This window comes from Mesocricetus auratus, unplaced genomic scaffold (assembly GCF_017639785.1).
Source record: "Mesocricetus auratus isolate SY011 unplaced genomic scaffold, BCM_Maur_2.0 Super-Scaffold_100009, whole genome shotgun sequence".
NCBI lineage: Eukaryota > Metazoa > Chordata > Mammalia > Rodentia > Cricetidae > Mesocricetus > Mesocricetus auratus.
The window spans coordinates 19,806,836-19,822,379 of record NW_024429193.1 but is presented as its reverse complement, the minus strand read 5'-3'; the positions used below and the strand labels follow the sequence as shown (position 1 = coordinate 19,822,379).

General features: G+C 40.2%; 1 non-coding gene across 1 annotated transcript; it reads right to left on the bottom strand.

Annotated features, from left to right (window-relative positions):
- Positions 1-107, bottom strand: LOC121142552. The gene has a single exon (XR_005879586.1). It is a non-coding gene; the product is annotated as a U6 spliceosomal RNA (small nuclear RNA).
- Between the last annotated feature and the right edge of the window lie 15,437 nt (positions 108-15,544).

The window sequence follows — 15,544 nt, the reverse complement described above, 5'->3', positions numbered from 1 at the left end:
AAAAATATGGAACACTTCACGAATTTGCATGTCATCCTTGCACAGGGGCCATGCTAATCTTCTCTGTATCGTTCCAATTTTAGTATATGTGCTGCCGAAGCGAGCACTCTTTTTTTTTCTTTTGTTTTTTGAGATTATAATATAACTTCATCAATCTTAGAATTATGGTTTCCCCTGCACTCCTGGAAGAATATCACAACTGTCTGTTCACTATATCTGCTTCTATTCTTCCAAAAGAAATTACCACATACCGAAATTAACCAGAAACAAAGTCTATACAACTCAGTGGATATCTGTACACTTAGGGTAGCCATTTGGAATGAAAGCTGTGGAATTTCACATTGGATTTTTATCCTTTCACTATTGAATAAATTTTTATGCTTCTATCAACCACCAAAAATGAAAAATACATGACAGATTTAGAACTCGAAAACATTTATAGCGTCATAGCTCATGGTCATTACCTGTATCCAGTCCTTCCTCATCCCCTAATATTTAATCTTTCTTGTTCTTTTCTGCACTCTATACTGTATCCATTTGTACATTTGTTTACACATACACATATGTTATAAAGTAGATTCCACATATGAGCAAGGAAAAGCATTTTTTTCTCCTTCTGAGATTCTATGACCTTACTTAGTATAATACAGTCTAAGTCTATCCATTTCCTGGCAATTTTATGATTTTATTTAATTTAATTTATTTATTTATTTATTTTTGGTTTTTACGAGACAGGGTTTCTCTGTATTGTTTTGGAGGCTATCGGTCCAGCCTGACCTCGAACTCACAGAGATCCGCCCGACTCTGCCTCCCTAGTGCTGGGATTAAAGGCGTGTGCCACCACTGCCCGGCTTATGATTTTATTTTTATGTAGAGCTGAATATTTCATTATATATAAATATGTGTGTGGGGGTGCGTGCACGCATGCACGCGTGAGCATGTATACACATACATATACCATGTATACACATACATACACCAAATTTTCATTAACAATTCTCCAAGGTTTTCTCCAAGTCTTTGCTATAGAAAATAAAGTAGCAAAGAAAAAGAAAACTGGAGTTTATTTCATTTTTTATTTGCAATTTTGTTTTAAATAATAGAGTTTTAAAAACACAAGAGATTATCACAAATCTAGTAGCACAAACCAGCATTCATTTATTACTCCTAGTTTTGTAGGCCAGAAGCACAGGCAACTTTAACTAGTTTCCCTTCCCAGGCTTAAGTCAAAGTGTGGGCTGGGCTGACCTGGGCTTCCATCTGGGGCACAAGAAAGAATCTGATTCTACTTCAACCAGGTATTGGCAAACCCCCTGATCCTGGGTAGACTGATGTCCCTGATTCCTTGTGACTGCCAGTTGTGAGTTACTGGTGGCAGATCCAGGGAGTGCCTATGCTAGTTAGCAATTGCTTGCTTTGAATCTTTCTTCTAGAGTCTTGTCTTAGCTAAAGAGTCCTTTACTTCAGACCTTGTGTGGTTGGATTCTTCTCAGCCAGCTCTTCTCCTACTTTAAGACTAACTGTGCCCTATAACTGATCCCAATTATTGTATTCCTGGCTTTTGGGGATTAGAATGGGCATCCTTGGGATGGTGGATATTTTAGGCAGGCCTAGCACAGCTGCAGTTGACTTTTGCTGAACAAGTCATCACTGGCAAGGGGTAGGAATTATTGTAATTTTCTCTGCAGCCTTCAGGGATGAAATGGAAACACTGGGGAGTAAGACACACTGTTCTTTATGTACCCACACTATAACACTTCCTTTAAAGAATGCTGTCTTGCGAAGTGTGCTCTATGTTCTTTCTTATTTTCCATATTGTATTGTGTATGTCTAGGGTATTGGTTGAACACTATTTTATAAGGGATGAAAAAAGAGGCTTTCACATTAAGCCCGCATCTGAGAGCAAAGTTCTGCTTCCTCATGCTATTAAATGACCTTAAAGAGAAAATGAGTTACTGTGTGGAGTTAATGGATGAGAGTAGCATTACAATGGCTATTACATCACGGGACTTTGTATAAAACAGAGAATTCTGGCAGCTTCAGAGAGGATATTGGCACTGCTGTTAGGTGTATGGGAACAGCTTTCTATAAAGAATCTGTATACTTAGCATGGATACTGAGTAGTCACCTGTAGACTCACCAAGTTTCAGTGTCCCCTAGCATGGTTGTAGAATTCCTCTGGAGTCTCCCACCTTCTTCTCTTCCCTTCTGTCTATAATCATACTTGGTCTAGTGAGCAGGGATTGAGGGCAGTCCGTCTTTTTATGAATATCTTGTGTGGCTTCAAAACTCTAGCTCATAAGGCACTGTGATTGTCCCTATTCCCCTCTTCACTGGTGACATCAGAGTCTGTGTCCTTTGTGCAAGATGATGACTTTCTTCAGAACAGGAGGACTTCTCATGAGGCAAGCGTATCTAAGTGGGGACTTAATTATACAAAGTCTTAAAAGCAAGGGCGTAGCATTGTTGACTGGCCCACCTGAGAAGTGTTCACTTACAACCGCTAGAACAGATCATGTCAGGAGTCAGAGGCAGGGCAGGGTTTGGCCTAGATGAGGTGCATAGTCTTCTTATTTGGTTGATGGATTTCTTCATGTGCCAAAATGAAACTGAAGCGTGGTTAAACCTTCTGAACTATAAATAATTCTAAGAAAAAAAAGTGATAGTGAACACATTAGACAGAGCTGGGACTTTTGCTACAAACATGATATTTAAAACAAATTAAAGGTCAAATGGATGTGAAATCTGGTCGACCTCTATCATTTTCCATTATTTATGCACTATTTCTTTTTAATTTTTAAATATGGGAACATTTAGGTCACATTTGGGTATAATTATCCTAAGCAGTGAGGCAAAAATAATTCAGACTTCAGACACTTACTCCTAATACCTCATTTTAAGCGTTTATTAATAGAGTTACTATCCCACTTTATTATAGTATAGTCTTATGATATGTCAATATTATAAAAATGTATATTTGATGCAAATTAATGGTTAATAAACTCTTATGTCTTAAAGAGAAATGTCTGTTTTCTTTGGGTTATTTAAATTATTCATCCAGTTTTAGAATTGCCACTGTTATATTCAGGAATAGGCATATAAACATAAACATGGAGTATATGAGATACACTGTCAATAACTGTAAAAAATTTAAATTTGTTATTATTTATTTTATTAATTAAATAGATTTATTTTATTTTTATGTGTATGTTTTGCGTGCATATTTGTCTATATAGCACGTGTGTGCATGGCGCCTGCAGGCATCAGAAGAGGGTGGTTGTGATCTGCCATATGGGAGCTGGGAACTGAACCTGAGGTCTCTGCAAGTACAGCAAGTGACCTTAGCCACTAAGCAATTATCTCTCCGCCCCCTAGTTTAAAAAAACATGTATTAAAAACAGGGCAGTATTCATTGTTACCTAATAAGCAGAAGTGCCATGAAAACAATGTGTACACGATTCAGAACCGTATTCTCCACACTGCCTTCTCAACTTCTCAATCCTTTGATCATTTCTAGTTGGAAAATCTCTGTAGCATAGAAACATTACCTACTATAGGTAGGGCCCAACCCAATAACTTTGCTGACTGTGCTTTAGATTGAATCTCTTCTGCATGGTTTAAGTGAGGTTCAGGCACTCTTCAAAAGCAGTTATTGGTCATCCACACATTCACCTCCTCACAAGCCATACCTGGATGTGAGACTTTGCAAGTGTCTGAAGATGGAGTTGGAGGACAGCACCATCGCCTTCTGCACCTTCTGGCCCTGGCCATGGTAAGCCAGAGTGGGAATCACAGACCACAGGCAAGGGCATGCTGTTTCAGAAAGCCCTTTTCTGTTGTTCTTCTTGAGATAGAGTTTTAGGTATCCTCTGACCTTGATAGCTTACAAAATTGTTATGTAAACTTCAATTGTTAGATGTAATTAGGGGTCTACATTATTTTACATGGTCTTAACAGGAAGGCGAATATTTTATTAGCCTAAATTGGTGAAATTGTGCCATCTAGTGCTCATTACTAAAATAATCCTTGTAGGTTTTAAAGAGAGTTTTAGTTTGAAGACTATTAAAGGTTCACAATAAGGCTAGAAATTTATTTGTCTGATGTCTAATGTAAATTTTGAGTATGACTGAGCATTGGTGGCACACGCCTTTAATCCCAGCACTCAGGAGGCTCAGAGGCAGGTGGATCTCTGTGAGTTCAAGGGCAGTCTGGTCTACAAAGTGAGCTCCAGGACAACCTCCAAAACAATACAGAGAAACCCTGTCTCGAAAACAAACAAACAAACAAAAAAATTGAGTATGGTTAATTTTGGTAGGTGATGTTCTTTTTTGTTTGCAAGTTTTCTACGATAAAGTTGATAAAGAAAAGATACAAGCACAAAAATGAAAACAATTTGGACAGATTCTGGAACAGTATATTCTAGTCCCTAGTTCATTCCAGGTGTTTCAAAGATTTACTTTCTCTAGCAGGACCTGTCTGTGGATTGTATTGATGTAAAAGTGAAAAGATTTGTGTGTGGTAGGATGAGGACCATTAGATAATGAGATTCTTGGTGGCTGATGATGGACCGGAAAGAGGACAGCTGGGAGTTAAAGTCTCTTGACTTCCTGCCTTTCACCAGGCTGCCCCATGGCCACCACAGGCCATTTTCTGAGAGCCACTGGAGTCGGTTTTGCCTGTGTTGTGTAGGAGGAAAACCTTTAGTTGATTACATTAGGGAAAGAAAGGGAATGTGAGGACAATGGGAAAACTTTTATTATTTTAACAGCTAAAATTGATCGACCTAAAGCTTTGATCCTTTGTCTAGCCTTGGGTTTGTGTAAATTTGGAGTTGCGTAATCACTTGTGGAATCCTGGTTTTCATGTTTAAAAAAAAACACAGGTCAGGCCGGGTGTTGGTGGCCCACGCCTTTAATCCCAGCACTCATGAGGCAGAAGCAGGCGGATCTCTGTGAGTTCGAGACCAGCTTGGTCTACAAGAGCTAGTTCCAGGACAGCCTCCAAAGCCACAGAGAAACTCCGTCTTGAAAAACAAATAAACAAACAAAAAAACCAAAAACCAAAAACCAAAACACAGATCAGACAGTTGCCCATGCGATTAATTTTAGTATTCTAGAGGCAGGTGGATCTCTGAGTTCCAGAGCAACCTGGTCTACATAATGAGAGACTGTCTCACCTCAACCCCACAGAAAAACCCTACAACAAACAAAGAAAAACCCACACAAACAAAAAGTAATTAAAAAACTTAACAAATCTTAACAAAAACTAACTAACAAACAAAAAGAAAACCCTGTAGATTGAAGTAAAACCAGTTAAATTTTGGTACCTTATAAGACAGCTGTGCAGAAGCATCAAGTTCCTTTCTTTTTTTTTATTTTTTATTTTATTTTCCAGTTTAAATTTAGATAAGAAACAAGGTTGCTTCACAAGTCAGTTCCAGGTCCCTCTCCGTTTCCCTCCCCTCCTCCCGTGCCCTCCCCCAACACCCCCCCCGTTATCCCCTCATTCCCCCAGGGAGGGTGAGGCCCTCCATGGGGGTGTCCATAGTCTGTCATTTCATATAGGGCAGGGCCTAGACCCTTCCCCAAGAGTTCAGGGTGAGAGTGCACCTCACATTGTTCTATGGGAGTCCAAAGTCCGTGTGTATACTTGGGATGGGTACTGATCTGCTGCCCAAGGCTCAATAGATTCCCTAGGCCTCCTCACTGACACCCAGATTCAGGGGGTCTTGATCAGTCCCATGCTGGATTCCCAGGCTGATGCCTGGGATTCAAGAGTTAACCTTTGTCAGGTCAGCTGTTTCTGGGGGTTAAACCAGCCCAGTCTTAATCCCTTTGATCATCAGTCCTCCCTCTCTGTTACTGGCTTTCTTGAGTTCAGCTCAGTGCTTAACCGAGGGAGTCTGCCTCTTCTTCGATCAGCCACTAAATGAAGTTTCTGTTTCCCAGACTCTCTGGCCATAGGATTGTAGGCTGGCACTTCCCAGATCTATGTCTAAAATCCATATATGAGAGAGTACATGCCATGTTTCTCTTTTTGTGACTGGGTTACCTCACTCAGGATGGTTTCTTCTAGTGTCATCCATTTACCTGCGAATCTCATGATTCCATTACTTTTTTCTGCTGAATAGTACTCCATTGTGTAGATGTACCACATTTTCTCTATCCACTCTTCGGTTGAGGGACATCTAGGTTGCTTCCAAGTTCTGGCTATTACAAATAAAGCTGCTATGAACATAGTGGAACAGACATCTTTGTTGTATGAATGGGTATCTTTTGGATATATGCCTAAGAGTGGAGTTGCTGGGTCTTGTGGTAGGTTTATTCCCATTTTTCTGAGGAATCTCCATACTGATTTGCAAAATGGCTGAACCAGTTGGCACTCCCACCAGCAATGGAGGAGTGTCCCCCTTTCACCACATCCTCTCCAGCATAAATTGTCATTGGTGTTTTTGATTTTAGCCATTCTGACAGGAGTGAGATGGTATCTCAGAGTTGTTTTGATTTGTATTTCCCGGATGGCTAAGGATGTTGAGCACTTTCTCAAGTGCCTCTCAGCCATTTTAGACTCCTCTATTGAAAACTCTCTATTTAGTTCTGCAGCCCACTTTTTAATTGGGTCCTTTGATGTTTTGGAGACTTGCTTCTTGAGTTCTTTGTAAATTTTGGAGATCAACCCTCTGTCAGATGTGGGATTAGTGAATATTTTTTCCCATTCTGTGGGCTGCCTTTTTGTCTTGCTGACTGTGTCCTTTGCCTTACAGAAACTTCTCAGTTTCAGGAGGTCCCATTTATTAATTTTTGATCTCACTGTCTGTGCTACTGGTGTTATGTTCAGGAAGCTGTCTCCTGTACCAATTTGTTCAAGGGTACCACCCACTTTCTCTTCTAAGAGGTTCAGGTTGGCTGGATTTATATTGAGGTCTTTGATCCATTTGGACTTAGGTTTTGTGCATGGCGATAAACATGGATCGATCCACATTCTTCTACATGCCAGCCTCCAGTTATCCCAGCACCATTTGTTGAAGATGCTTTCTTTATTCCATTGTATATTTTTAGCTTCTTTGTCAAAGATCAGATGTTCGTATGTGTGTGGGTTAATACCCGGGTTTTCAATTCGATTCCATTGGTCTACCTGTCTATTTTTGTGCCAATACCAAGCTGTTTTCAGGACTATAGCTCTATAATAGAGCTTGAGGTCAGGGATGGTGATGCCTCCGGACGTTGCGTTGTTGAACAGTGTTGTTTTGGCTATCCTGGGTCTTTTGTTTTTCCATACAAAATTGATTATTGTTCTTTCAAGGTCTGTGAAGAATTGTGCTGGGATTTTAATGGGGATTGCATTGAATCTGTAGATTGCTTGTGGCAGGATTGCCATTTTTACTACATTGATCCTACCTATCCAAGAGCATGGGAGATCTTTCCATTTTCTGACGGCTTCTTTAATTTCTTTCTTTAAAGATTCAAAGTTCTTACGATACAGGTCTTTCACTTGTTTGGTTAGCGTTACCCCAAGGTATTTTATGTTGTTTGTGGCAATTGTAAAGGGTGATGTTTCTCTGATTTCTTTTTCAACCCTTTTGTCATCTGTATATAGTAGGGCTACTGATTTTCTTGAGTTGATCTTGTAGCCTGCCACTTTGCTGAAGGTGTTAATCAGCTGTAAGAGTTCCCTGGTAGAGTTCTTTGGGTCATTGATGTAAACTATCATATCGTCTGCAAACAGTGAAAGTTTGACCTCTTCCTTCCCAATTTGTATCCCCTTGATCCCCCTTTGTTGTCGTATGGCAATAGCTAGAACTTCAAGTACAATGTTGAAAAGGTATGGAGAGAGTGGACAGCCTTGTTTTGTTCCTGATTTTAGAGGAATTGCATTGAGTTTCTGTCCATTTAGTTTGATGTTGGCTGTTGGTTTACTGTATATAGCTTTTATTATGTTTAAGTATGTCCCTGTTATCCCAGATCTCTCCAAGACCTTTATCATGAAGGGGTGTTAGATTTTGTCAAAGGCTTTTTCAGCATCTAGTGAGATGATCATGTGATTTTTGTTTTTCAGCTTGTTTATATGGTGGATTACGTTGATGGATTTTCGTATGTTGAACCATCCCTGCATCCCTGGGATGAAACCTACTTGATGGTGGTGAATGATTGTTTTGATGTGTTCTTGGATCTGCTTTGCCAGTATTTTATTGAGTATTTTTGCATCAATGTTCATGAGGGCTATTGGTCTGAAGTTCTCTTTCTTGGTTGTATCTTTGTGTGGCTTGGGGATCAAGGTTATTGAAGCCTCATAGAAAGAGTTTGGCAAAGATCCTTCTGCTTCTATTGTGCGGAAAACTTTGAGAAGAATTGGTATAAGCTGTTCTTTGAATTTCTGGTACAATTCTGCACTGAGGCCATCTGGACCTGGACTTTTTTTGGTTGGGAGACTTTTGATGACTGCTTCTATTTCCATAGGGGCTGTAGGTCTATTTAAATTGCTTATCTGTTCTTGATTTAGTTTTGGCAAGTGATAGCTATCCAGAAAATTGTCCATTTCCTTTAAATTTTCAAATTTTGTGGAGTACAGGTTTTCAAAGTATGACCTGATGATTCTCTGGATTTCCTCAGAGTCCGTTGTTATGTCCCCCTTTTCATTTCTGATTTTGTTAATTTGCATGTTCACTCTCTGCTGTTTGGTAAGTTTGGACTAAGGTTTGTCTATCTTGTTGATTTTCTCAGAGAACCAACTCTTCGTTGCATTGATTCTTTGTATTGTTTTCCTAGTTTCTACTTTATTGATTTCAGCCCTCAATTTGATTATTTCCTGGCGTCTACTCCTCCTGGGGGAGTTTGCTTCTTTGTGTTCTAGAGCTTTCTGCTGTGATGTTAATTCTCTGGTCTAACTATCCTCCTGTTTCTTCATGTGAGCACTTAGTGGTATGAACTTCCCCCGTAGCACTGCTTTCAAAGTTTCTCATAGGTTTGGGTATGTTGTGTCTTCATTCTCATTGAATTCGAGGAAGTCTTTAATTTCTTTTTTTATTTCCTCTTTGACCTAGGGATGGTGCAGTTGAGCATTTTTCAATTTCCATGAGTTTGTAGGTTTTCTGCAATTTGTGTTGTTGTTGAATTCTAATTTTAAAGCATGGTGGTCTGATAAGATGCATGGACTTATTCCAATTTTTTTGTAGCTGCTGAGGTTTGATATGTTGCCAAGTATGTGGTCGATTTTTGAGAAGGTTCCATGTGGTGGTGAGAAGAAGGTATATTCTTTTTTATGTGGATGAAATGTTCTATAGATATCTGTTAATCCCAGTTGGGTCATTACTTCTATTAGACTCTTTGCTTCTTTGTTGAGTTTCTGTCTGGTATTCCTGTCTAGTGGTGAGAGTGGTGTGTTGAAATCTCCCACTATAACTGTGTGGGGCTTTAGATGAGATTTAAGTTCTAATAATGTTTCTTTTACGAATGTGGATGCCTTTGTATATGGGGCATAGTTGTTCAGGATAGACACTTCATCTTGGTGGGTTTCACCTGTGATGAGTATGTAATGACCTCCTTCATCTCTTTTGATTGATTTTATTTTAAAGTCCAGTTTGTTAGATATTAGGATTGCTACCCCTGCTTGTTTCTTGGGTCCATTTGATTGAAAATTTTTTCCCCAACCTTTAACTCTCAGGTAATGTCTGTCTTTGATGGTGAGGTGTGTTTCTTGTATGCAGCAGAAGGAAGGATTCTGTCTTCCAATCCATTCTGCTAGTCTGTGTCTTTTTATGGGTGAGTTAAGGCCATTAATATTGAGGGATATTAATTACCATTGATTGCTCATCCTTCTTCGATTTGCAATGCTTGTTGGTGGTGGAATTATGTGTGGAATTTCACCCCTTTGTTCTTTTGGCTGTTGGTAGAGAGGGATTCTCTAATGCCTATGCTTTTCTGGTTGTAGTTAGCTTTCTTGGGTTGGAGTTTTCCTTCCAAAATTTTCTGTAGGGCTGGGTTAGTGGACACATACTGCTTGAATCTAGTTTTGTCATGGAATATCTTGTTTTCCCCGTCTATAGTGATTGAGAGCTTTGCCGGGTATAGTAGTCTGGGCTGGCATCCATGGTCTCTTAGTCTTGGTAGAATATCTATCCAGGACCTTTTGGTTTTCAGAGTTTCCATGGAGAAATCAGGTGTAATTCTGATAGGTCTGCCTTTATATGTTACTTGACCTTTTTCCTTAGCTGCTCTTAATATTCTTTCTTTATTCTGTATGTTTGGGGTCTTCATTATTATGTGGCGAGGGAATTTTTTTTTGTGGTCCACTCTATTTGGTGTTCTGTAGGCTTCTTGTACCTTCATTGGCATGTCTTTCTTAAGGTTGGGAAAGTTTTCTTCTATGATTTTGTTGAATATGCCTTCTGCCCCTTTGAGGTGGATTTCTTCTCCTTCTTCTATATCTATTATTCTTAGGTTTGGTCTTTTCATGGTGTCCCATATTTCCTGGATGTTTTGTGTTAAGGATTTGTTGGATTTAAGGTTTTCTTTGGTTGATAAATCCATTTCTCCTAGTGTATCTTCAACACTTGAGATTCTCTCTTCCATCTCTTCTATCCTGTTGGTAATGCTTGTATCGGTAGTGCCTGACTGTTTGTCCAGCTTTTCTATTTTCTGCCTTTCTTCAGATTGTATTTTTTTCATGTCTCTATTTCAGTTTTCAACCCTTGCAGTGTTTGCATTGCTTCTTGCAATTTTCTGTTTATCTGTTCGTCTGTTTGTTGCCTTTTATGAATTTTTTGGTTTGTTCTTTCTTCCATTTCTTGCATTTTTTGGTTTGCTTTTTGTTCCATTTCTCGCATTTTGTGCTTTGTTTCTTCTTCCATTTCCTGCCTTTTTTGGTTTGTTTCTTCTTCCATTTTTTTTCTTTTTTTGGTTTGTTTTTTATACCATTTCTTGCATTTTTTGCTTTGTTTCTTCTTCCATTTCCTGCCTTTTTTGGTTTGTTTTTTCTTCCAATTCTTGCATTTTTTGGTTTGTTTTTTCTTCCATTTCTTGCATTTTTTGGTTTGTTTTTTCTTCCATTTCTTTGAGGGATTTTCCAATATCCTCTTTTAGGGCCTCTATCATTTTCATGAAAGTGCTTTTAAGGTCGTTCTCTTCTGCTTCGTCCTCATTGGAATGTTGGGGTCTTGCTGGTGTGGAGTCTCTAGAATCTGGCATTGTCATATATGTTTTTCTGTTGCTGACTATGTTTTTGTATTGTCTCTTTCCCATCTCTTCTTCTAGTGGGTGCAGAAAGAACCCCTTACTGGTCTGGGGACCAGAGTTCCCTTTTGGTGGGTGCTAGCAAGTCCAATAATCTGGTGGTTCTTCTATTCCTTGTCCGAATGCTGGTCCCGTGGGTGGAGAAGAAGAACAGGAATCTGGGGCGCTTATCCTCTACCTGGTCCCCTGGACCCTATGCTGGTTCCTGTTGTACTTGATCCAGAACAGCTACTCCGGGAAGCTGGCCTGTTTACCTGATGCTGCCGGAGGAACTGCTGCTTCCCTGGACTCCCAGCCTCCTCTGGTTTCCTGGTCTCGTTGGTGGGAGAGAAGACCTGGAGTCTGGGATGCTTGGCTCCCGCCGGGATTGGGAGCTCTGTGCAGTTCCCAGGCTATCTGCAGGCACTGGAACACAGGCCGGGAAGCCCCAAGTTCCTTTCAAAATGTTAAATTGCTTTTAAATAGTAATCTTCATAAAAATAAAACAGCACAACTCCCTAGATATGTGCACAAGACTTACGGACATCATTCGTGCTCATTAGTAGTTGTATTTGGATTTTCCAGCAGCTTTCACTTCGATAGTCATCATGTACTCTTCCATGGCTTTTATTAGTTTCTTAACATTGCATTTCCATTTAACTTATGCTTTTAGAACTTGCACCAAAAGTTGTGGGGGTTCCCCTTTGTCTTTGTGGTCAGTTGTCATCAGTCCCGAGGACAAAGGGGCAGAAGTGACAACAGAGATCCTTGTATGGCCCGTGAACCTGACGGAGACAGCCCTCCAGGAGACAGACTTCAGTGAGTCAGCTCAACGTTGTTCCAGAGTATAGGAATATATAGGACTGGGGAGCCTGGGAATCAACACCAACCTGCATTAAATGACACAATCCTATCATAAGGTTTTGTATGTGGCTGTAGGGTCCTAGAACAGTGCTCTTAGCACACTCGTCTTAGTTGCCATATGTGCAGTAGGGGCGGCTTCTTTAGCATGACCCTGTACCAAGCAAGGGTCATGCTAAAGATACATCAGGCACCTGGCTTAGAGTCAGCTTTCAGATGAGGTCAGTCCTCCAGGTCCAGGGACATTCTGCAGATAAGGGCAGGTAGAGAGCAGAAAGTTTCACTGGAGAGGGAGGGAGTCCAGTGTCATCCAGCTTTGGAAAAATTGGCCAGGCCATGATAGACTGTAACCTCTGACCAGCCAGCAAGACCTCTCAACAAGCAATTGTCTACTAATATCTATGAACTTAGGAAGTATTTTACATACTTGTTAATGTTTTTGATAGTAGATAATCAACATATAACTGTTATTGTTGGGATTCAGTTGAATTTTTCTCTACCCAGGTAAAAGGGTTGTCAACATACCCTTTATACTACAGTGGTAATAAAATATACTTCATCAAATGTTTGTGAGATTTACAAAACCATACATACAACATAAAGTAGTATTTCTCTTTGTAATAAAATTAAACACATGGCAGTTAACTATTTATGTGTATGGTTGAGTGTGTTAAGTGTGTTCAAATTGTTGTGTAGTGATTCCCAGAAGACAGATTTTCATCTTATACAACTAAAACTCCTTAACCCTTAAATAATTCCCCGTTTTACCTTCTGTGAGCCCTGGCAACCATCACTACACTTTTCTGTTCTGTTCTGAGTAGTATAAATGTAGTTCTCAGGAGATCCTACCAGGGTTGTGAATTCCTCTTTCCTACTGACTTGCCATGTGACTGCCCTCTCCTTATCCACATTGCTCCAATGATGCTGTCTGCCATGTTATAACATACCAGGATGACAAGCATTGTTGATGTCATGCTCCGAGTCTCCAGAAATGAATGAGAGCTATACAAAGTTGCTGCTTTATCTGATTATTTTGGTGTATGGCTGTCACGTCTGCTGTGCGGCCTGTGTCCGAGAACGTGCGGAGGGTGTCGGGGATTGAAAACACAGAGACTCGTTCAATGATATAAAGAAAACTTTAAACAGGCTCCAAAAAGGTTCAAGAAAAACTTCCTAAGAAAGGCTCCCACCAGAGAAGCTTCTGCTCTCTCCTCTACCCTGGCTGGTTCTGCTCTGACACCAGAGGTAGATGTGTGTCGGTTTTTGAAGGTGCGGTTAGTCTTTGGACAAGGTCGAGGTCAGGTCGGTTTCCGTGGGAAGGCCTTTCCCAGGAACTTATTGTATCATTTTTAGTAAACATGTTTTTACTAAACATTGTCTTACAGCTGCCTACTCCCAGGCAGAAGGGGAAGTGGCCAGGAACTTATTGTATCGTTTTTAGTAAACATGTTTTTACTAAACATTGTCTTACAGCTGCCTACTCCCAGGCAGAAGGGGAAGTGGGTCTCTGCTCAAGGTCTGGTGTTCCCACAATTCACCCCTTTTTATTTTCAAATGAGGCACTCCTGGCTTAGGTCAAGTAGGGTCACCCTCCCTTTCCCGTCTTTGGGGGACCTTGAACCCCTGTTTTAGGTGGGAGGGGTCTTCCCCACAGGTTGTCCGTCATCGGAGATACCCCAACCTTAAATCATCTGTAACCAACCTTCATGGCTATCGGGATTGCCATGGGCTAAGCTAAGCAATACTTGGTTACGGATCTCTTGTCTCTGGAACAAGGCACGTTTGAGCTCGGCATAAAGCCAGAATGCCTACTGCCACTGCCACCATTTCCAGGACCCCCATCGACACAGCGCCTCTCCATTACCATACCCATCACCAGATCTGGGCCATAACATTCTACCAGCCGTCGTCTGTTACAAGGGTAACCCGCATGTGATTTACATTTACAATTTGATAAAGTTTACAATCATTCCAAGATCTGCTCAGGAAAGCATTTAGAAAGTGCACTTGCACAGATACATTGGGCATAATCATTGATGTTACACATGTAGCATTATGAAAAATATGAACAATAGTTGTCGCATTAGGACAAGTTGCATTTCTCCAGAAAAATACACTGGCCTAGTCGTGATTCTAGAAACAGGAACCATCAAGTCTGATATTTCAAGTGACCATGTCCTGTTCAAATACTGAAAAGAGGCTTTTGCCACTCATAGTCCATACCAATGTCCAAATATTTTAAATGGGTCCTTTTTTCTCTGTTGGCTTCACGATGAAAACTCATGGGTCCGGAAGGTTGATGCAGCAGGTCTGTTGAGAAACTGGAAATCTCGAACCGACTGTTTTCTTTCTTTCTTGGGCTCTAGATTCGATGACATCAAGAATCAGGAACACTGATTTAGGAGATCTCACTCAAACTGGCTTAGGTAGGCTCCCATGGTCTCAGGTCCAGTTTTTCTCTGCTCCATGCATCTCACTAAATGGTCTGACAGTTGCCGAAGCTTTATTCTTTTCCTGCAAGAAAACACAAACATGCCCTCGACCCCAAATTAGGGTCTTCTCCACTGTCTAGTATATGGCTGTCTCCATTTGACCTGAGCAATGGTTGCTCAAGTTCCATCATGCCAGAATCTGTCTGAAGCTCACTGGCATTCACATTATAAAATTTTTAAATGAGGAGTGTATTATTTGATGAGTCATGTGGGGACTGGGGACATTATTCCCCCTTTTTTATTTTCTAAAAAAAAGTTTTTTTGAACTGTTGAAGCTGGACCATAACAGTAGAAGGATTTGTCTACCCTCCTTGGTTGACTATCTAGGTAAATTGGGATTACTACTTAGATTATTTGTAGATGCCCATTAAAAAGGACATATCCATTAAATATTTCCCAAAAACTTCTGAAAATCACTCAAAGATTGTAAACTATACTGTGTCCAAATAACTTTTGAAAATTATTGAAGTATGTGAGCAGTCTTTCCCAATCTAACCTGCAGAGCTCTCACTAGCTGACAAGGCCTCGTTTGCATCTTAAATTTTTCTGTTAAAACATTAACAGACTGGCTGGATGTTCCTTTTGGCTATATTTAAAGCAATCTAGGTAGCTTCTTAACTATTTTTGAAGGGATTTAAGTATCCTTTTAATCATATAAACAGTTTACACTCACGCATTCACAATCACATTTCATACATACCGGTGTGGCCACACCATACATTCAGAACATACATGCATCTTTCAGTCATCCTTTTTCCCTAGGTCATGATTAGTCTGTTGCAATGAAGCTTCCTTAATTGAAATCTATGTAAAAGAACAACTCCAGCCAATCCTTGAACTAAAAAGGTTAAAAAGTCCTATATGTTTTTATCATTCCTCCATTTGAGCTACAGTCATGGGGTACAGCCGTACCTACTCCTTGTAACTCTGTAGATGCAAGGTGGAGAGGCCAGGCTTTTGGTCAAAAGTTTTTAGAGATGACTC